Genomic DNA, 22,404 nt, shown 5'->3' on the forward strand with positions numbered 1-22,404 from the left:
TATTAGGAAGAGCTGTCTGTATGAACTGTTCTACGTACTAGAGAGTTTTCATGCATTTAAAGTTTGTGCTAATTGATCCTAGTGAATTACATAACATTGTTTAAGAAAAAGATGGGGTAACGTTTTCTCCACGGTGTCTTAGCCACTGAAGCTGTCAAGAGGAGCATTGTAGTCTGTTAATTTACAGTCTGTGTATTTACAGGAACATACTGAGTTCCTCAATTAATTATATGCAGGTTTTTTCTCCAAATTTCATTTTTATAAAACAAAAAATATTAGCACAGGAAACCTTAAGGTTATTCTGTTTCATTTTATGGAGGACAAGTATTTAGGGATTAATAATAACAAAAGCAAATTGTAAACACTTGAAACAACTCTATTCCTATTAAAATTGCAATAAAAATCTGTCTATCCATGATGGAATAAAACTCCCACAAATCTGGTTTGATCGATTGTCATGCACAAAGCTAAGGAAGCATTAATATAGATAAAACATTCTTACTTGAGCCATGTGAGTTTCTTAAACACTAATTCTCACAGGTATTTATGTTGGGCTGTTTGGGATGCAAGTAACCCAAATGTTCCATTCATTTTTCCTTTGTTTTAAATACGAAGTCTTCATATTGTGTCTGAGATAAAAGTTTTTGCAATCATATTCCATTTAAACTTTACTTGATTTCATGAATTTGGAGGAGTCTGTAATTTTTGATAAGCAAGTTTTAGGTTAAGGAATCCATCTCAAGCAGTAATCTCTGTTATAAAAAGGAATGATTCAATGTTTGAAATCTATGGTAATTTCAGTTTTGCAGAAACTAGGCAAATAGGAAGCCAGTTTAAACTAGTTGGAAAATGCTCATCAACTCCTTGTTAGTATTTTATACAAATAAAATATATATGAACATTTAATTTTCCTAAAAGTATAAATTTCAATAATAAAGACCTCATCATGTGTTGATATTTAATTCCTAAATTTATCAAAAGCACAGGAAAGATTCTGTGAATGAAGAACTCAGCTACCATTGAATTTCAGTATCTACTATGTACTCCTTTTATTCCCAGTGAAGATTCCTTCAGAACTAAATATATATTTCAGTATTTTATACACAGAGACAAAACCAATATGATAGCTTGAATCTTCATGCAAAATTTGGTCCTACAAGTTAATATTCAGCACTAGAAGAGGCCATCCAAGAGGTTTCTAAGGAAATACTACATGAAGGGGCTAGTATCTTTGAAATTCATGTAAAAGATGTCATTACAAGACAGAGATTTGGCTTGTATGAGTAATAAAAATATTATTGTTTAGAGAGGAGATCTTTTCACCTGAATATGGGTGGTGCAATTTTTTCTGTGTACACAGAGGAATTAGTCAAGATGGGGGAAAGGGGGGAGGGGAGGTTTGTTGGTAGTTTGTTTGTTTGTTTGTTGTTTGTTTGTTGTTTGTTGTTTCTTCTTTATATATGTGTTTTCTAACTTAAAAATCATACAAGACCAAAATTAAACAGGTGATAGGCAGTGACACAACAAATGGATTAAGCACTTTTTAAAGGTTAGTAGCAGTCTCGAGGCTCTAAAAACACTCTTTAAAAGTCACCGTACATGATGTGCAATTAGATGGCTGAGATTCTGTAAAATTTGGCATATGTCAGAGATAAGGTTCCCTGCAGAGTTCCTCTGACTGCAAAATAGATGTGACCTTTTTGGGTCATAAAAAACAATAGTAGAGTTAAAAATCATGCATTCCCAAGCATTTAAAAAAAGTTCTAAATGCTTCAAAACATAGAAATACACTGTCCCTACAGTCAATCAAGTTTAGACCAGAGAAAAACCCCACAGAACTAAAACCCCACAGATCTAAACTCACCTTGTGGGGTCTGGTCTTGCAAGGTCTCCAGGGCCCTTTATCTACCCTTTAAACTGGACAGGACAAGGCAATCCTGTACTTCCTTCTGACTGAGCTTTCAATGTTTTTTACTTTGGCTAACTGGAATTCTAAAAAGAAAGAGATAATATAAGAAATTAATCATGTCCTGCAAAATTCTTTATTTCTTCCCTGAACTTGAGCAAAGGGCACCAAAAAGAGTGGGTTTAAATTAGCATAAGGTGTTGTACAAATATTAAGTTAATTTGCTGCCTTCATTTGCTTGTCTGATGAACTGGTAGATCTTCAGAGTGAAAATATTTTTTTGATTGAGAATACACAGTACAGGTCAAATGAGCTTTTGTAGGATTTGACCACAGACATTTCTCTGTTTTGTTTCCAATATATTTCTTTGTATTAGAATAACTTGGTGAAAGGCACATAAGTGACTGGAGAGACTGGCTGTTGACAATGAAAGCCCACCAAAGATGATTACAGCCCTTCCACTGACTTTAATGGGCTTAGGATCACACACCTAGGAAGAGAAAAACATGATGGCACTGGCTGAAAATCTCATAGCAAACATGGACAACCTTAAAACTGGGCACTGCAGACAAAGCCAGAGCAGTTTCAGCAGGGACTCTGTACCTGGGATACGCTGTAAGAATTGCTGTGTTGGGCTGGAGGATCAGTAGGAAGGTACTGAAATTTTCAAAACAGTGAAATACCAATGAGATAGTCACAAGTGAGGAAATCAGTTTCCATCTGCTATCCTATATGGTCTTAGTTGCACAATAAAGTAAACAGAGCACATCAAACATGATGCTTTTTATGGTTACTTACAGAGTATGAGAGTTCCTTTTGCAGGGTTGGCCACTTCTGTCAGGCAACTAATGACAGGACCAGGGAAAATGGCCTCAAGCTGCACCAGGGGAGGTTTAGGTGGGACAGCAGGAGGAATTTCACCACAGAAAAGGTGATTAAACACTGGAATGGACAGCCTAGGAGGTGCAAAGTCACGGCCCCTGGAGGTGTTTAAGGCTGGGCATGTCACATAGTGCCATGGTCTAATTTACAAGGTGGCATTCAGCCATAGGTGTGACTTGATGGTCTCAGAGGTCTTCTGAAACATTATTGATTCTGAATTGCTTCACTTATTTTTGGCTGCAGAGTAGGTTGATAATTATTACAACAACACTGAGAAAACAAATGCACTGCCTTTCCTACCCTACTAATGAGATGTGAATGAACAGTGAAAAGGATTGCCATGAGGTGGGCACATTGATCATCTCTACACATCTACACTCTACACATAAAGATAGTGACAAGCAGAGGGAAAATTAGAGGAACTGGGGAGCTTCAGAAAATGCATTAACATCTTCACTGCTGCTTTGGAAAAGATATCATTCTCTTAAAAGGCACATTAAAACTAAGGAAGTGACAAGACATAGAAGGTATGTTTGGCCTCAGGGCAAATACCATCTGGCACTCTTGTTTAAAATGAGAGTGAAGCGGTTAGAGAGCTTTGGAAGTGAATGTAGTGACAGGAAAAAGTGTGATATGTTTCAATAAAAGGTCTAAGAGTGAGAAATTTTAGAGTTTTTTTCTTGTTTTGTTTTAAACCCTGTGTACATTTTTTAAAAGGTTAGTGAATGATTTCCAAATATCACTGCACATCCATGCATCAGTGCATTGTTTCATAAGCCCTGGTCTCTTTCACTGTTTTAGTGACCTATCAGTGCTGGGAATCTCCATCTTCAGAGGTTTCTGAACTGATCTGAACTATAAGTAATTGAAATGCCTCTGAAAATTACCTCATGAAGGAGAGAGGATATGTGTTCAACTTTGGGAAAGATTTTCTAGCAGTGAAAGTATGGAAATTTTGCAGTTAATTGTGAAACCAGTGTGAAGCAGAAAGCTTAAGTCTGTGGTCACATTCTTGTGAGATGATTCAACCAGCTAAGAGGGAGCTAAATGAGGAATGTTATGAAGTAAGGAAGCAAACAGAATGCAATCCCATTTTCAGGTGATCTCAGATAATATCTGAGTATATTAACCTAAGCTGAATTTTATGCTGTAGCAGCTTGACAGATGTTGACACCCAAGATAGCTCATTTACAGCTAGCTTGGTTATCACTGTACTAGATTTAAATCTTCACCCTCATGAATAAACTGAACTGATATGAAAAAAAAACCCAAAACGCACAAAGCAAAAGATGACATTTTTCAGTCGCTATTGTACAAATCCTATGAGACTTCATAAAAACTCCACAATAAAAGGAACAAGAAATTATTATTGTGGGAAATAAATTGAACATAACTGGCATTCCTGAGTCTTGATATGATGATTCATGACTTGAATGCTAGTATAGCTGGTTACTGCATATAAAAAAAGATAGATCACGTGGAAGATGTTGTACGTATTCAGCATTCTACATCTCTCTCCCTCTCTCTTAGAGCTCCTAGTAAATTAGGAGTATAGGCTTGAAATGCATCTAGAGCAAAATGTTAACAATGCCAAAGTAGAAATCGGTTACAGACTATCAGATCAGAAAGTCAGATGAGTTTCTTTTAAAATTCATGTCAATAATGTGTTCAAATAAAGAAGGAAAACCATTTTTATATAAAATAGGAGCTATACATTTGAAGTTTTATGTATGTGGTGATAAAGAAATGTTTACTGAATAAAACAGGAAAAAAAGCAACAACAAACACCTCAAACAAACACCCCAGGACAGATATTGGCTGATAAAGGCATGGTAGTTATGAGTGCTCAAGTATTCTGTGTATATATATATATATATGTGTATATATGTAGTTATATATTCTGCTAACATTAGAACCTCCAAAGCTGATCCAGTCACATAAACACATAAGACTGGAAAAAGACTGTGACTATGCAGACATAAAAAATCCATTTCCTAGCAATTCTGAGAAAAACAGATGAAAATATTTGCATTTTTATCCTTCCCCAAGTATGCTCTTGTCAGAGACAAAAATGCCACTTGATTTTGATATACGTAATGTTTAAAATACTTGGCTGTTTTGATACTATTTAGTTTTGTTGAATTGAAAATTCAATGTATAAAATGCAAAAGTGGGTATAAAATGTGAAGCATTTTGCATAAGAAGAATCCAATGTTATAATTTTTTAAGAAGACCACTTATGGAATACCTATTTTAATTTCCACAAAATGCTGTAAAGTTTTCTTATATTGTACAGCTGAAAAATTGCAAACCTCAAAATTACTTAGAGTGTTTCTGTTTCACAAAAGATTATTTGAGCACCATTAGTGCTGCCTGGGATTTTTACCTTCTGTTGTTATTCATTTCTTGTCAGCAAACTCTGTTCTCATGCTGGCTGCTGCTCAGCAGTATATCTGTATAGCTGGATGTGTGACTTCATTTCATTTCCTTCAGAGTGAAGGATGCAAGCTCATCTAACTGCTGCTCCAAAGTTTCCAGAGGCTTTTCCACTTGGGGGGAGAAACATCGTTTAAATTTATGTGCACAACATACAAATCAGCTTCTGCATGCAATACATCTTTCAAAACCTACAGATGTTTTGTGTTTTGATAGTTCTCATGGATAACTTTAATAAACCTTATCCTAGATGTGGTATCCAGAGATGCCAGATTTCCCCTTCTAGGAACTCTCAGATAGAAAAGGCACAGGGAGAAGCAAGTGCCTTTCTGCTTCTAGTTAGCTAATGACTTCCTAATAAACTGTGAGGATACCTGAGGAAATTACAGACAATATCTACTTGCAACTGCAGCTTCTGTGGCCTGTACCCTTGTTCTTGGTATGCATCACATCTGCTTTTGTGGCATTATAAAAATACATAAATAATAAGGAAACACTTCTTTTTGAGATTTATCATCTGAGTTCACACAATTTGTTGTATTCTACCATCTGGAGATGAAGAATGAGTAGCATAACACAGGTCTTCCTCATTCTTTTTTCTCCTTCTAAACACTGTTTTCTTCACTAATGCATGTAAAGCATAGAGGTAAAAATCATCACTCTTGAGTGAAGAGAATTCTGTACCTCCTGTCATGAAAATAAACATAGGTCTTGCCCTTCTATTTATATGAAGCAAAGAGGCCAGAAGGGGTAGGATTAGCTATTTAAAAAAAAAAAAAAATCACAAAAACCTTAAGCAGAGAGGATTACCTGTGCAAAAAAACTGATGTGGAAATAAAATAGATATTTTTCTCTCCTATTTACAAAAAACTATCAGAAGTGTATTCTTAAAGATACTGGGAAACCCCACAAAACTACTCTGGGTCCTGATATGTGATCAAAAAAATGCAATGAAGGGGCTGGTCATCTGCCCAATGCCAAAAGCTGACTGAGAGCTTTGGAACAGAAAAACAAATTCATAGAAAACCTCTCACATTAGCAAATCAAGTCTTACACACAAGATTAATCATCTGAGATCTTATAATTTTACTGAATTCCAGCCCACTTTGCATCTTCCTTGATCTTCTCACATATTTCTGTCTTCAGCCTTTCTTTTATCCAGAAAACACTGTGAATAAAAAGAAAAATACATTAAAAAAAAAAAATCCTGAATATTTCTTATGTATTTGCAGATAGAGGACTGTCCAAGGCTGACCATGACAACACTGTCAATCTTGACTGGCATACTTAAAAGTAGCTTTATGGAAAATAATAACTGGTCTGAGAGTTAGCAGAGGGGGGTCCCTATGAGCTGTGTCACACTAACAGCTGCTGAAAGCCATTGTTACCCCTTGTCACCAAAGGGAGCTATTCAGGACAGAAAACCTACTAAAGGGCAATCAACTTGAAATACAAATAATAAGAATGCAATTTATATTACAACATGATCTCCTTTAATTTTCATCCATTGAGCTACATTACACTTTCACTTAATACCAGGGCAGCCTAAGGTGACCAGGATTAAGTGACAGAAGAACTTGGCTGATTAAATTTCTTTAAGGTGATTCACGTGGTGCTAATAGTGTAGAAATCAACAACAAATGATGGTGAATAATGAAATAGAGAGAGACAGCTAACATACAGTTAGCTGAGGCTAATTTTATCAGCAGGTGCTGAATGCAGTCCACAGCTATTACAGTACTGAAAATAAAAAAGCATACAGTAAATGTCTCTAATGCTATAAGTTACAGTCTGCATGTTACTTAAATTGTATGCAGTCATCCTGTATTCTGAAGTGTCAGCAACAACCTAGCAACAATTGCTAGTCATTTGTTCTTTTAATGTTTACTTTGAGAGGTGTTTCTGGAAAAGAAAAAAAGAATAAAAATGTTTTAAAAGTAGAAGGAATCATACTTGGATGCACAATGGAGAAGTCACAGGTACTTGGGAGTATTTACCATCTGTGGATTTTAGTTTCCATCTGTGAGTCTTGTTAGCATTAAAATCCTTGAACCACTGTAATAAAATTGATTAAACATATAAAGCTCCAAAACCATTATGTCATCTGATAGTAGCTAAATTCTACATAAGGGTGAGTGGTATTTTGACTCTGCATGTAGGCAGGACCAACTCAGCCTCTGAGAATACTTGGCTTGAATCCCCTCAAGCCTCAGTTTTAGGTCTTCAACATTTTTGAGTAGGGTTCTCACTTCTAGGCATCATATTTACAGCGGGATTTAGGTATATAATTCTCCTAGTTTTCAGTGGGAGTTAAGATACGTAAGATCAAGGTAGATGAGTTAAGATAAAAGATAACTGAAGAGCTGAACCAAGGCTTATTATGTAAAAGGGACATTGTCATTACCAGGTTGCCTTCTTTTTTCCTATTCTAGTAGTTAAATTTTAAACAAGGAGTAAACCTACCTGAAATACTAAAAGAAAAATTAAAATGCTGTCTACTGGAGAGGCATACTTGCTGTTTACAGAATCATAGAATCTCTATATTCTGTATGTTTTTTGATGCCATTAGTACTTTGTAAGATTTTTTGTAATAATGCCAGTTCACTATTGATAGTGGCAACAAAGTTTATCAATTATGAAATCACAATTTCAGTTGTCATGTGTAATCCAGTAAAGAAAAAGTCACTGCTTTAAAGGCATTTTTTTTATTCTCATTGCAATTAATTGAAAACTAGGTCAACAGCCACTCCAGACAGACAGCGATATCAAATGTGGGGAAATGTTACACAGAAATAATTAAGCACTTGCTATATTAAATCATGATAACACCCTTTCAACATTAAGCACTGACATATAAATTTGAGAGCAGGTTCTTTTGCTTCATGTTATATGCAGTTTCAGGACTGCAACACAATGACTTTTCTTGTGTGCCTCAGTAATTGCTATGTGATAAACATCCGCAAGATAAACACGCACACATTCCACATGATAATGAGTGGACTTCTATATAGAAACTAGCAATTACATTTTCCTCTTTCTATTTTTTTGTGTTACCTTAATTGGTAGTTAATTTATGCACCTGATTTTTCAGGTGCTTGTACAGAGTCATTAAAAATGACCTCCAAGAAAAGCAGGAATACTGAAAAATGAGGTAGGCTGGCTGTTACTAAGTATAGCCCTTTTCTATGTCAGGAAATGTTCTTGTAAATAGAGTAATTATACATGATGGAAACTTTCATAAATTCAAGAGTATTAAAATGTTAGTAAGAGACCTCTCACCATTCCTCTTCCAAATCCCTGTTTACCGCTTTGTTACTAAATTCTATATTAATCTGAACTATTAAACATTTGTATTGTTTTGTTATGTAAAATCTGCCCTGTTTCTCTCAGAATATGAAGAAATTGGTTATTATGCTCCAGTTTGAAGAATGAAGCAAGGAAATGAAAAAATAATTTTGTTTCAGTTAATGCCAATTGAGTAAACTAAAAATTTAGTCAACATAAAATTGTGATGCTGCATAAAAGTAATCACAGGATGTGTACAATGACATTGTCTCTAACACAAATGTCCTTAAAGCTGGCAAGGTGTGAAACACTGGCTGCCTCCTTCTATTAATAAATAGCTTACCATGGGGAACAGTGCATAAATGTAGGTATTTGTTTTCTGGAACAAATTTATCAACAATTTCTGAGATTCAGAAATACCAGTGTACCACATGGTTTCTTAGGTATCCTAAGGTTTAGTATCCTGCTATATGAACTGATACAAGAATGTAAAGATGGTGGACTGATGTCAGTCTGAATGTTTGAGACAACATATGAGTAACAAGTAATAACCAGTCCATTCTGTTGGGTTTTACTTGTCTTTTTCTAAGCTTACCAAAGCTTCAAAACTCAAACAGAAATGCTGAACATTTTGATTGGGGGACACATTTTCCTCAGAACTTGTATGGTACCTAATACAATGGACTATAATCAAGGCTTTATCGAAAACTAAATATTAAATAGCAATAGAAACTCAAATAATACCAACATCTCTCTAGAGCACAGCACATTGATTGCCTTATACCTTTCACAGAGGAATTTTAAAAGCAAAATAAAATGTGGATTGATTATACTTCAAATATGGAATGGCATTAGGTATTGTACAAGTGTGGCAAAATTTTCTCAAAAGGAAAATGCACACTAATAACTAAAGCCCACTCTGTTCTGCTTCCTTTCTCATTATAGCTGATGTTTCATTTTAACATGTACATTTGAAACTCACTTTGTGTTTTAATGGAATGCTCTGGGCCAAATAGATCTCTGGTGTAACATTGCTTGTGCATGTCAGACAACTGCTGCAATTTTTAATGGCATGAGTTTGGGGTGACTGCATTATTCATGTGGGGTATATTGATAAAAAGGTCATACAGGTCAATGCTTGAATTTAAAATACTTCTACAGGTCAGAAATGTATTCTTTATATACATTTAAAATATGTGCTGATAGATTTTGATTTTTTAATTGATGAGTACGGATATCATTTATTTTACTCTCTGTCTATGAGGTCAAATTTCATTAGCTATTATTTGCAAGCTCTGAATGAAATGAAGACTACAATAAAGCTTTAAATTAGCAAGTACCAAAACAAAATTCCAATGTTGCAGCAGATTCTCATTCTCTTAAAAGATTAATGGAGAAGACTTGTAGAACAATTTCTGTATCCCGTGGCTATTCATTTAGCATACTCATTATGCTGGACATCATGTTCTGTTTGAGCATTTGCAAGAACTTGCTCTATTTTTTAGCAATAAAGCTCCTGAATTTTCTTCATTATGAAAATAATGTTAGGTTCTACAGGGCTGTCTATAAGAAATACTTGAAAGAGTTCATTATATTTCTACATCATTATAACAATATCCTGGAGTTACATTTTATGTGCTGTGATGACTCTATGCCCTTTCTTCTTGCAGTTCCTGCAACAGGAGATGCAGCCAAAGAAAAATTACATCCTCTCTATATTGCTTATACATTATTCCTGTTCCCCCTGGAGCTGTGGTTTCAGATGTGAACTGGAGGAACCCAGGTCTTGTAATTTACATTACGAACTAGACCATCTGCAGGCAGCACCAGCATTTAGTATGCAGAAATATGAAGTAGAAAACCATCCCAGAGTTTCACAAACTATCATCTGACAGGAATAAATGCTTACTTTGAGTGGAGGGTCATAGACAATTTCATTTCATATGGCAACATCATGGCCTTGCCTTAACCAAGGACTGAGTGACTCATGACAATGAGCTGTGACCCTACAAACAAAGCCTAAGCACAGTGAGCCACACCTGAGACACGAAGAGGATCTGAGCCTTGGTGTGGACCATGGAGCAAAACTGACAGGGAATGGTACCTGAAACCACTGGAAGGGAGTGCTGTGATCTGATTGCATCAATAATTGGTGATAAAGACGCTTGGTACTAGAGGCTGGGGTTGGACAGAATGCTGTGTGGACATCCTACAAGTGTAGAAGCAGAGTGCCTGAGGTGGAACTGCTTATGAATTGGTGCTGAGCCTCTGCCAAGGGCTTGGCACAGAGACTTGGTCAGAGGCAGCGCCACAGTCCCCTGGACTTCACTGTTCCAACTCACTGGGCTGGTAATTAGGGTTGGTTAGTACTGCATATGTGTGCGAAATTTTTCTGACACAGCTTATTTGTTGCTCTACTTACATTCAACTTAGCAAAGTCATAATGTTTAGTGTGACATCATTCCATTCCTTTCTGCAATATTTGAGGATAGAGCAGACAATTCAGGTTTTTATCACTTTTCAGAAGCCATTGACAAACCCTTGCCTTCAATCTCTCCAATTGTGTTTATGAAAAACTCTATAACCTACTGAACTGGAGAAACCTGAACCATTTCCACATATTGGAGCATCCTGTGCTCCCAATATCAGTCAGAAATTAAGTTTTAACAGATTCTAGTGACAGATACAAGGTCAGGGTTTAGAGAACTGGAGAAACTATTGGTAAAAGTGTATTACCAAAAAGCAAACGTCACTTAGATACTACTTTGAAAATTCTCCTTGTTCTGAGCGTATCCAAAAGTAGCTAATCAAAATTCTTTATAATGAGAATAAAAAACCCTGCTGATCTTGTTTTTCAAGAAATTATCCTGTGTTAATTATTGAAAAGATGACTCACTACTTTCACAATTTCCTGTAAACACACACATTTTTCATGAGATCCTGTGGGAGAGGATTATCTTAGAAGCATAAAGCCATAAACTTATAATTACCTCTGCACTTTGGAAATGTCTGACACATGTGGGCCAAACATCCTTTTTTTAACTGAAGATTTACATTCTAACTATAAAGATCAGCTCATTTTTTATTTCATAGCATTGTGTTTAACCATAACTTCTTTAGCCGGGCTTCATGTCATCCGATTAGTCTGTGTTTGCAAACAGAATAAGGTATACAGAAAGCAATTTGTTAATCAAATGTCTTCTCACTCTTTTGTTCTTTCCGTAAGTAATCCCTACATGTTCTTGGTATTAATCACAAAAAACTTAGGAGTTGTCCTTGTTAAAAATTCAACTCAAGAATTCAGTATGACCTTTTACATCTAGACCCTGATTTAAGAGCCAACACAGCTAAAATCATAAGATAGTATGCTGCTGTAGCACATTAAAAGGTCAAATTTAAATGAGTTCAGGTTGACATAGTGTTCTTTGTCTTAGGGAGGAATCAATTATGAACTTCAGTTAAATATATAACTCTCACGACTTTTTCTTAAATGGCATGTATTTATAAATTTAGGCCATAATTATGCAAGTATTAAGAAATACTTAACATCCAAGTCCTAATCAGTCACATCAGAATCAAGAGGTATTTAATATTTGCAAAATTAAGTATATGTGTTGGTGTTGGGGGACTGATGTCTTCTACAGTAAAGATCTGATATGTGTGCAACAGTTTGTTCCAGGCTACCTACTTCAAAGGGAGGTTCCTGTCCTCAGCAGAGAGTAACATTTACCTTACATTGGTTACTTTTGGTAGTTTTAACAGCTAACACTGAAGGAATTAAGCAGTTTTAACAGCTAAGACTGAATAGGATTAGTAATTTCAATCACTTTATCATGGATAAGGGCTGACTCTGAATGTTGAGTTCAAAAACTCTTTCCTTCTCCATTTCTTTGTATGAGGTGTCTGGGTCAGCTGTGAGGAGTCCCAAGAGCAGGCACCTGGTGAAGACTTCTTAATAAATTCCTACCCCTATTACAAAAGAATACATCTTTTGTGCTTTGAGGTCTTGCAATGAGATCCATTTTGCACATAGAAAGTCACAGCAAGGTCAGCATGTCTCTCTAAAAGCTTCTCTTCATGAAGAAATGAGTCCCACATGCTTAAAGTCCCAAATTAAAAAATCTGTCTCACTTGTCCTCAAACCACTCTGTGTTCATATACCTATGTGTGCACATGTGAATGTATATATGAACCTATACATACACACACTGAGACAAAATGTAAATAATATTGACAGGGGCTCTAACCATTGTTTCCACTTGTTTATTCTGAACAGCTACATTATGCTCTAGTGGGCTGTTTTTCAGTGCTGGACTTCTGCCATTGACTTCAAAGGAATCAGATTCAGGCCACTGGAAAAAAAAAAAAAAAAAAAAAAGTAAATTTTGAAACCAATAAGATTTAAAAAGCCTGGCTTTGAAAGTCATGATATGAAGCTCAGAGTTTACTCTCCCCTATGTAGAAATAACCTGTAGGGGGGAGAATGGGACCTTTAGATAATTAACTATTCAGTAAGTCCTAAGCAGCTCAATAGTGCTTTTTATCTTCAAAGTGCTTTTTAAACATTAACTAAATAATCCTCTTAATCCTCTGAAGTAAATAATTTGGTATTTATTATCCTGGTGAAGAATTGCTATAAATTAAAAGGAAATGCTGAAAATAGTACTTTTCATGTACATTTTTTAAAATAAAAAATAAAGGCAAAAAAAAAGGGCAGAATCTCAGGCTCCACATCAGCATCCCCGTGGTACTTGCTCCATTTCAAGAGTTACTTTACTGCTCCAAAGTAAATATAAAATCTGTATGACTGCTCGTTGTCAGAGATGGAAAACCTGCTGCAGAAAGTAGCTGCCTCTGAACTCTACTACTCTCCCAGAAGTTGTACTCCTAAGGAAACAAAATAGCACATGCTTCAAATAGCCTTCACTGTCATGAATTGCCCTGATTTATGGAAGAATGATTTGACTACAAATTCTCATAGTGGAAGAAATTTTCTATAGATAAATGTAAAGTAATGCGCCTGGGAAAAAAACCCCAAGAGATAGCTAGAAGAATAATATTACCAAAAAGGAGTAAGAACCCATGGTTGTGACACACAATTCTATAAAAATATCAACTTGACAGCCAATAACTAAGGAAGTAAAGCAAATGCTAAGAACTTTTAGTAAGTGTTTAATGGGATTTCCTTTTGAGCATATATTTCACTGCATAATTTCACCCTTGCTGTACATTTACTATTACATATGCAAATGACTGAAGAATAAACATTTTAGACAGGATTTCAGGTTTTGGTGTTATATCTTAGCAATGAAATTCCTCTCATTGTTTTCCAAGCAAATGGTGTTTCTCTAAGAACTGGATTATCATGTGTGCCTTAGCCTCTCAGATTTACAGTTGTATCAAAATGACTGAGAAAGAAGATAAGCTTAGCTTGCATAACCCGACAAGTCTGTTAATATAGGTGAACTTTGAATATTTCAAACTTGTAAATTTTTTTTCTGTCTCTGTGGCCACTGTATATGTAAGGGTTTTCAGGGTCTACATACTAATACTACCCATTTGCCACCCCCCATCATCCCCCCAATTAATTGAAACTGCCCATGTTTCCAGTATTTTCTGTTAGATATACAGTTTTTGTATATAATGGTAGACATTTTAGCAAAAATGAAAAACACCATCCAAAATCCTGCCAAGTGAAAGTAGTTCCAGTATTAGAGGCAGGAAAATTATGTTTTCCTCCTCACTGGAGTTCAAGGGTTGGCCATTGTAACTGATAACAAGTGACTAATGAACTGTTAGCCATTAAGAGGAAACCACAATGGCTCCAGCTCACATCTAAAGTTTATCTAAAGTTTACTTTCTACTTGACAGTCAGGTTACAGGCTAAATTTTCCCTCAAATCCAAATATTCAAAACGAAGGACCAGAATAAATAATTTCTTAGAAATGTTGTTTCTCTCAGTCTGCTGGTGCAGACTACCCCAGAGCCAAGGTACCATGATGTTAAAGTTTACCATTTGAAAGCCTTAGCTACTAAATTTTTCATTCCTAATACACATTTAGAAATGTTTGTCAATTGATAGAACTGTTAGAAGTACATATAACCTAAAACCTAAGAGAACCAAGGCTTTGAAATTATTCAGCTGAAGAGAATAGGTAGAATTAAATCTGCTACAATTTTAAATAATTGAGTTTTTCAGTAAGAAAAAAATCAGTAAAAAAATCATCAAAAATTTCTCATGTCATATACAATAATTAGATACTGAGAGAGAGATGTACCTGTTTAACTGTTGGAGACAGGAAATAATTTAAACATACTTGGGTTTGGGATATGCATGTCTGTTCATACCTTCTACACAAACTTCAAAGATGAATCCAATTAACAGAAGAGCCTTTTTTAAAAGCCATCAGGAATAGCAAGAGAATTACACAAAAACCAAAAAGAAATATTAATTTATAGATAGTAGATATGCTTCATGCCAAGAAGTAAGTCATGCTGAACATTTAAAAAAAAAGATCCCTTTTGAACAACTGTTTCACTCTCTAATGAAACTTCTGACACTGCCCGCTATTAAAGTTATGGTACTAAATTAAAAGGACTCACTAGTCCAGTCACTCTTACAAAATTCAACTAATCATAACTAGAAGTCCCACTGTACTTCATAAAGTTCAGATCCTGACCAGAACAGTGGCAAGAAGTCTCCTTTTTTATGCAACTATCATAAAAAGGAAAAGGGTGCATAATTACTTATGCTGTAGCACTGAGACTGGAGGCTTAGCTCTAATAAAACCAACAGTAATACTTAAAAAGGACTTCCTTAACAATGGGACATCTGATTCACCATGTAACTTATCTACAAAAGACACTTTGGTATAATCTTCCATGAGTAGAGTTATAAAATATTCATGGGGTGCCTCTACATCCAGTGTGTAACCAGGATACTGTTTCTGGAGATGCCGTTACAGAAATATGATATTCAAAATGTGAACATCTGGTAATCAAATGCATGGCAGTGTAGTACTTACATGAGAAACATGATTTATTCCCAAGAAAGAATATTAATTCTAAACACAGGGCTTCCAGACTTTCTGGAAGACAAAAACATGAAAGAGACTGGGGGAAAGTAGAGCTATGTGTATCAGGAGAAAAATCAGATCTGAAAAATTGCTATAGTGAGCCTCGGAGAAATATAATGAATCAATCTGGGATTAAGCTACTAGACAGGAAAAAGAATAAGGACAGAAGCACAAGGGATGTCGTAGAGACCTCCAGGGCAAGAAGAGAGGTAAGAATAAAATTCTGCTTAAAGATGAGGCAAGAAAAAGAAGGTAAAAACCCCCTAAGACTGTGAATTTGCAATTTCAACCCTCTAATTACCAAAAATCTCAGAGACACAAAGGAGGAGAAATATGAGAATGAAGATGTAGTAAATGATTAGGTCTGAATTAATTAGAGATACAAAAACATGTTGAGAGCAAAGACCCTATTGCCGAGCATATTTGTTTGGCATTAGATAGTGATGAGCATGGCATTAATACTTTCAGAAAACTGAAATATTCTTGAAAAATAAATTCAATGTGAGAAGTTGATAGCTGTCTGTGTTTCAGTGCAGTAATACATGGAATAAAAATCTTCAAAGGAACACCATTTCTACAATCTACTTACACAGACCAGTTGAAAAAACAGGAAAAAAATGTGCTGAGTAATGGACACGAAAGACAGATTCTTCATCTCTGTAAAATGGTTCAGCTCCATTAACTTTTTCATATAACTCAAGACAGGAAGGATCCATTAGATCATCCATTCTGACCCTGTATGTCATAGGTCATTAGATTTCATTTTCAGTTCTACTCAGCTTAGTAGTTTATGTTAAACACCTTACAGAAAAACATCCACTCTTGATCTGAAGGCAGAGAGATGGAGAGTCACATTGCCCTTGGCTTTTTGCTCTGAAGCTTAAATAACTATTGCTGCAGCAAAATTGTGCCTTATTTCTCATTAGAATTCATTCAGTTTCAGCTTCCAGACAGGAGTTTTTATTTTTTTATTGCTAGCTTAAATAGTCTTTTAACACCTAGCAATTTTTTTTTAATTTTTTTTTTTATTTCTACATCATAATTAAGTCACTTCATCTTTGGGAAGCTATACAGAATAAGTTCATTTTAGTCATGCCTCTCCAAAAGTCAACTTTCTCCAGCTTTAATAAATTTTTCCCTTTTTTTAACCCTTCTGTTTTTAGCAATCCACACCCCCAGTTATTGCACTGGTCAAAGTAAAGCTGGCCTCTCTACCTACATTCACTCACACTTTGGTATTAATAAAACACTGTAGGAGTAGGAGATTACACAAAGTCAATTCAGCTCTCTACAATGAACCTATGATTTTATTATCTTTACTTGCAAATTCTACAGCAAATAGGATGAAAAACTCTTCTAAATTCATTGCCAACTTCTCCTCTGGCTCCACCATTTCCTCTGTATTTGATAGAGGGTTGTCTGAAAATGATGGGAAACAGGATCTCTGTGCTGTTTGATAAGGCATATGCAAAAATTACAAACAATTTGTTTTCTCCTCCTTCTTGTCTGTCCTTGCTTGTGTTAGTAGTAATAGTTTCAAGAGAAAGGGTAAAAAAGCACAACACAACCCTTTCCTTACCTTCACATGCCTGCTTATTACTTCGAAACCACTGTCAATACCAGCTGTCAATGATGTGATGCTAATGATGCTTCAGCACTTAATATAAAATATTACAGTCCATCAATGAAAATTGGTGTTCCATAAAGAGAACTTGTAGAGCAGACTGACTCTGTATATGATATTTATTTCTACTGATAATTTTTCCTAACAGAACTTCCAGTTCTGTTTTGCTCAATCACTTGTGAGTTATGTGGTCATTTGTAATTCATAAAAATAAATTATACAGGGTTAGTTATCTTTTTTGTAAAATGTTGTGTTCATATCTTTAACTTGTATCATTTGGTTTTTTTCTAAGAAGAGGATATACATTTATTTAGGACATATTGTTCTTGTAAAGCATATTAAGGTAGCAATAAGGTTGCTCCACTCATAAGTATTTCTACAACTAAACATCACTGTAAATAAATATTACACTCATTTTTTTTCCAACGGTAAACTCCAAAAACATGTGCATCAAGGAATCTTTCACTGAGCTGGGAAAAAATGGCTACCTTGATCATTTTCCCAGGTGACCTCTCTTTATTGTTTGAGGCTTACATCCAGATTTTGTCACCTAGACTATTTTAATTCTTCTCAGAAAATTAATTTCTCTCCTGTGTTGAACTAAATGGTGCCTGGAAATGAATAAAGAAAAACTCAGGGCAGTCTGTGATGTTTTTCTTTCTTTTTTTGAATTCCTTGACTAACCAGAAGTATTTATTTATTTATTTACTTAGAGATCTTACTAAATCTGCCAAAAACTGATAACTTGTGATGTCATAAATTAAACAATATGATGTTTACATGCCCTCCAATGAGCCTCTGGTCCTACCCGAGCAAAAAAGGCTTTTCTATTAAATCAGTTACAGCTCTGAAACCAGATGGCTCAGCTCAAAATGTTGAACATGTTTGTCCTTTCTGATCTTGGGTTAGTTTTTGTAATCTCATGATTCAATTCAAGCAACCTTTGGGTGACCACAATTTCACAATGCCAATACAACACTGATAAGACCAGTGAGAGTAAGAAGGATGTGTAAGCACTGGGCCAATCAATTTGGTGTCACTTAACTTTTTCCCATTGCAGGATCCCTGTCCCCTGGCCAGCCCACAATTCACAAGGGATGCAGAGCAATGCAGGTATTGGCAAAATAACCTGTCAGAGTCTTAAAGTCCTTTTAGTGATAATGATTGAATTCCAAACCCCCATAACACCATCTATAAAACCCTATATAGTTGATCTAAACAGAGTGATAGTGAAAGGAAAATAGGATGCTGCTGAGGTAACTTCTGCTCAAATCAGATTATACAAATACAATTCCTTTAGGAATATTCTCTGTAAATCTCTCCAGTGAAGATGAGAGTAAGTAGTTTCATCCCCTTCATGAAAATAGAAAGTTCCCTTTTTTTGATAAGGTGATGTATTTTTCTGAGTGTTTTGACCAACTATGGAACAAAACATCCAGAACAAGGATAAAGACTAAAATTGTAGTAAAAAATATAAAATTAATTAATCTATTCCTAAATTAGAGAATAAATTTAAAATATTTTACAAAAATCAATATTTTAAAATATTGAGAATAAGAGTAGTTTTATTACCAGAATTGATATTGCATGAATTTATAAATGTTATAATTTTAAAGTGGTGACAATTATTTTTTAAAATTTTTTACAAACATGAAGTATTGCTTAAAGACTATCATTAATAATGGCACAGAGCAACATTATTCACTTGTAAAGATCTCACTTCAATCTCTTGTCCTTGATCACACAGCACATCTTTGAAGTGTACATAGACACCGTTGATTACTTTACGCTGGAAGAAAAATGTATTTTCCAAAACAGCAAACCACTATCCCCTGGCACTCTGCACTAAGCCATTTAAGACTTGCAAGATGGAAATTATGAGTTCTGGTTAATTCTTTCTCCACGTAACTTTCTTGATCAACATTGTCTAGAGCACTTAGTGAATTGTCTAATCAACTCTGAAGGCTCTACTAGGAGCAAGAAGTTACTGAATTAGAAAATTTTCATTTTCATACCTCCAGCATTCTTCCCAGTGAGCCCAGAGGAGGCCACAGAGATGATCAAAGGGCTGGAGCTCCATCCTGTGAAAACAGCCTGGGAGAGCTGGGTCTGTTCAGCCTGGGAAAGAGAAGGCTGCAGGGAGACCTTGGAGCTCCTTCCAGTTCCTTAAGATGACCTACAAAAGAGCTGGAGAAGAACTGTATTATTTAGTCATAGGGCAAGGGAAAGTAGCTTTAAACTCAGAGAGGGAGATTTAAGTTATATCTAAAGAAGAAATCTTTTACTGTGAGGATGGTGAGGCACTGGGACAGGTCGCCCAGAGAAGCTGTGGGTTCCCCACCTCTGGAAGTGTTCCAGGCCAGGTTGGATGGGGCTTTGAGCAACCTGGTCTAGTGGAGGCTGTCCCTGCCCATGGCACTGGAACTATTTGATCTTTAAGATCCCTTCCAAGCTAAAATTTCTATGATTTTTCTTGACAGAGGGATGGAGAATCACAAGCTACTCATCTTTCAACAAAGTGTTTGTGTTGTGGCTCTGGATATAGAGGCTTTCTTTCATGGGGCAAAAGTCTATCCATGCCATGTGATTTTAAAGCAAATTTTCATCACACTCTCTAACCTTTTTGGAAACAGAAAAGAAAATTGTTCTTACAGGAATAACTGGAGGATGTTTCTGTCAGAGTACTGAACTTACCATTACCTGTTTACTTGTTCAGCACGTGAGGAACATCGCTGGGTGAACTTGGTCTGAGGAGTACAAAACAGATTATACTACACTTCAGCAATTCACAACCATGAAAACTGTCTTCTAAACTATTCTGAGTTCTGTGAGCTGTTTCAAACCCTGCATAAACTGTAGGCAAGTTGACTTTCAAAATTCATTCTTTGCCCCTTTTATTATTCTTTGCCTTCCAGTTTGAACCATGAAGATTCTGAGAAGATACAATCTATGTTTCATGCATGTTTTGAAGCTGTTTCATCATACAGAACATAAAATCTCATGTTAATCAGAAGAAAAGCACAAGCTTTTTATTAAAAAATTAGAAAACACTATTTTTACTCCTAAAAATTTAGGTCAGGTGTCACCTACATTTTTCCAGGTAATTAGCAATGAGAAATAGTGTTGAAAAAATAAGTAGGTAGGAGGTATTTCAGAGCATGCCTCTAAGGGATAGCAATAATTTAATAAGGGATAACTAGCATAGTACAGCACAGGGAAAATTCTACCCAACTAGCTTTGTGGATATTATAGTGGAACTTACAATTTTTAACAGCAGATGACATTACTGATTTATATTTTTAGAAAGCCTTTGATGAAGTTCTTAATGACAAACTTCTACTAACTATAGAGTTCTACAGTCAGATAGTGAGAATCAGTTAATATCTAATTAAAACAAATTTTAAAACCTAGCTCAGTGATCTAGCTCACTGGACACAGTTCTTGTTCCATTGAAGTCAATCTTCAAGGCTTTTTTTTTAATTATTATTTATTTATTTTTATTTTAAAGAACATAGATTAACAAAGGAAGGGCATTTCTGTCACCTAAATTTAGTCATCTTGAAATAGGTTGACTGAGTTGGCCTATGATTCCTCTTTGGGTATTCAAGAGGGAAGCACTGAACCTTCTGGCAGCTCCTCTCTTGTTCTAGTAGTTACCAAGGGAATTGTGGAGCCTAACAGAGTGACAAATAACTTTTGCATGTCTAAATTAAATCTACTAATGAGTCCAGGTTTGAAAGCCCTTTAGCAGTCACTGAGTACAATGAGTATCAATAATAATTATTCCTTCTGATTTTGGATTTAACTTACCTGTAAATCTGTCCTCAAAGTGGAAGATAGAGATAATATAATCATACAAAATTATTGGTGTACTGGAAAATACAATTTAATTTGTGTTATTTAGGTCACCAAATAGTATATTCTCCATCTATTGTAGGAGAACATATCTCACTAGTATTGGGGTATATCTGAATATAAAGGAAACAAGTGCACCAACTCTTTTGTCGCACAAACAACTAAATTTACTTTTTAAAACAGATGCTCCTAGGAAGAAAATGTGCTGTTTGTAAATGAGAGCAAATTGATTACAAAGAAAGCTGAAGTCTGTGGCTTATTTATTCCAAATTTTTGAAAATTCAGAATTACCCAGAATCTGTAGGGAAATACCAGCAAAGGAAATGTCCAGATGTATGAACCAATCTAATGTCAAACAGTGATTTTGCAAAACTGTCAGAACATCATCATGCCAATAATTTCTAATGAAAGTAGTCCTCCCATATGCAGTCAAGTAAATAAATGATTAGAACTTTGTGAGATCTCTTTTACTACGGGGTGCAGTTCCAAAATATATTGAAAAACACCTAATAACAGGATGCTAGCAACTAGTTTCCACTTTTTCCATCCATCATTTAATATTCAGATCCAGTCTATTCAATATGTGAACACATACAGAGTTACTCTGTAATTTCAGTATAATAAAAAATATTACAAAGGCCCCCAAAAAACTCGTTTTCTATAAGATGATGAAATTGAGGTAAGAGAAACCACAGCTGCCCATTTGGAGGACATCCCACTGGTAGGCAGGTATAACAACTACTGTTACTCAGTCTTAATATTCAGATACTCAGTGATTTGGGCATTTAAAATTCCGCTGCTCCCTGCCATCATGCACTGAGCACCTTTCAACTCTCTGAAGCCAATGAGAGATGAATAATCCCTGCACCACACAAGGTGAATTCCCACTGAGCCATCAGCTGAGCTCTGATACCTTACAAACAGCAGACCTTCATGGGTTACAGGCTGTAGCTGCTCTGATTTCATCCTAAGTTTTGCCTGAGTTTAGCATAAACAGGCTGAATTTCTGAAAACATCCTTTGAGATTCTGAGCACCTGTGCTTCTTTTTAAGCATAAGCTGCACTGAAATACAAAAAAGAAATAAATACTGTCCAGTTATACCCTGAAACTATATTTTAACAAATATGCATGACTGAGTTCTAATGGAGGCACCTGCATGGAAGTCCATGTGCACACAGATTTAGATAGAGAGAGGAGAAGGTAACAGGAAAAAATGGGGGAAAACTGCGGATTTTGACTAACCTTGTTAGAGAACAAATGACATACTGTTACTTGTACCAAAATACATCTGCAAACTAATGAGACCTGGCATATTGTTATGCAGCACCCCAAGACTGCT

General features: G+C 35.5%; 1 long non-coding RNA gene across 1 annotated transcript; it reads right to left on the reverse strand.

Annotated features, from left to right (window-relative positions):
- Positions 1 to 12,758: 12,758 nt before the first annotated feature.
- On the reverse strand, positions 12,759 to 19,956 carry LOC111930983 (uncharacterized). The gene is made up of 3 exons (XR_002865371.2): positions 19,910 to 19,956; positions 19,225 to 19,342; positions 12,759 to 12,861 (listed from the first exon to the last, which is right to left on the reverse strand). It is a non-coding gene; the product is annotated as an uncharacterized LOC111930983 (long non-coding RNA).
- Between the last annotated feature and the right edge of the window lie 2,448 nt (positions 19,957 to 22,404).

The sequence above is a fragment of the Cyanistes caeruleus genome, chromosome 8 (assembly GCF_971803275.1).
Source record: "Cyanistes caeruleus chromosome 8, bCyaCae1.hap1.1, whole genome shotgun sequence".
In the NCBI taxonomy this organism is placed as follows: domain Eukaryota; kingdom Metazoa; phylum Chordata; class Aves; order Passeriformes; family Paridae; genus Cyanistes; species Cyanistes caeruleus.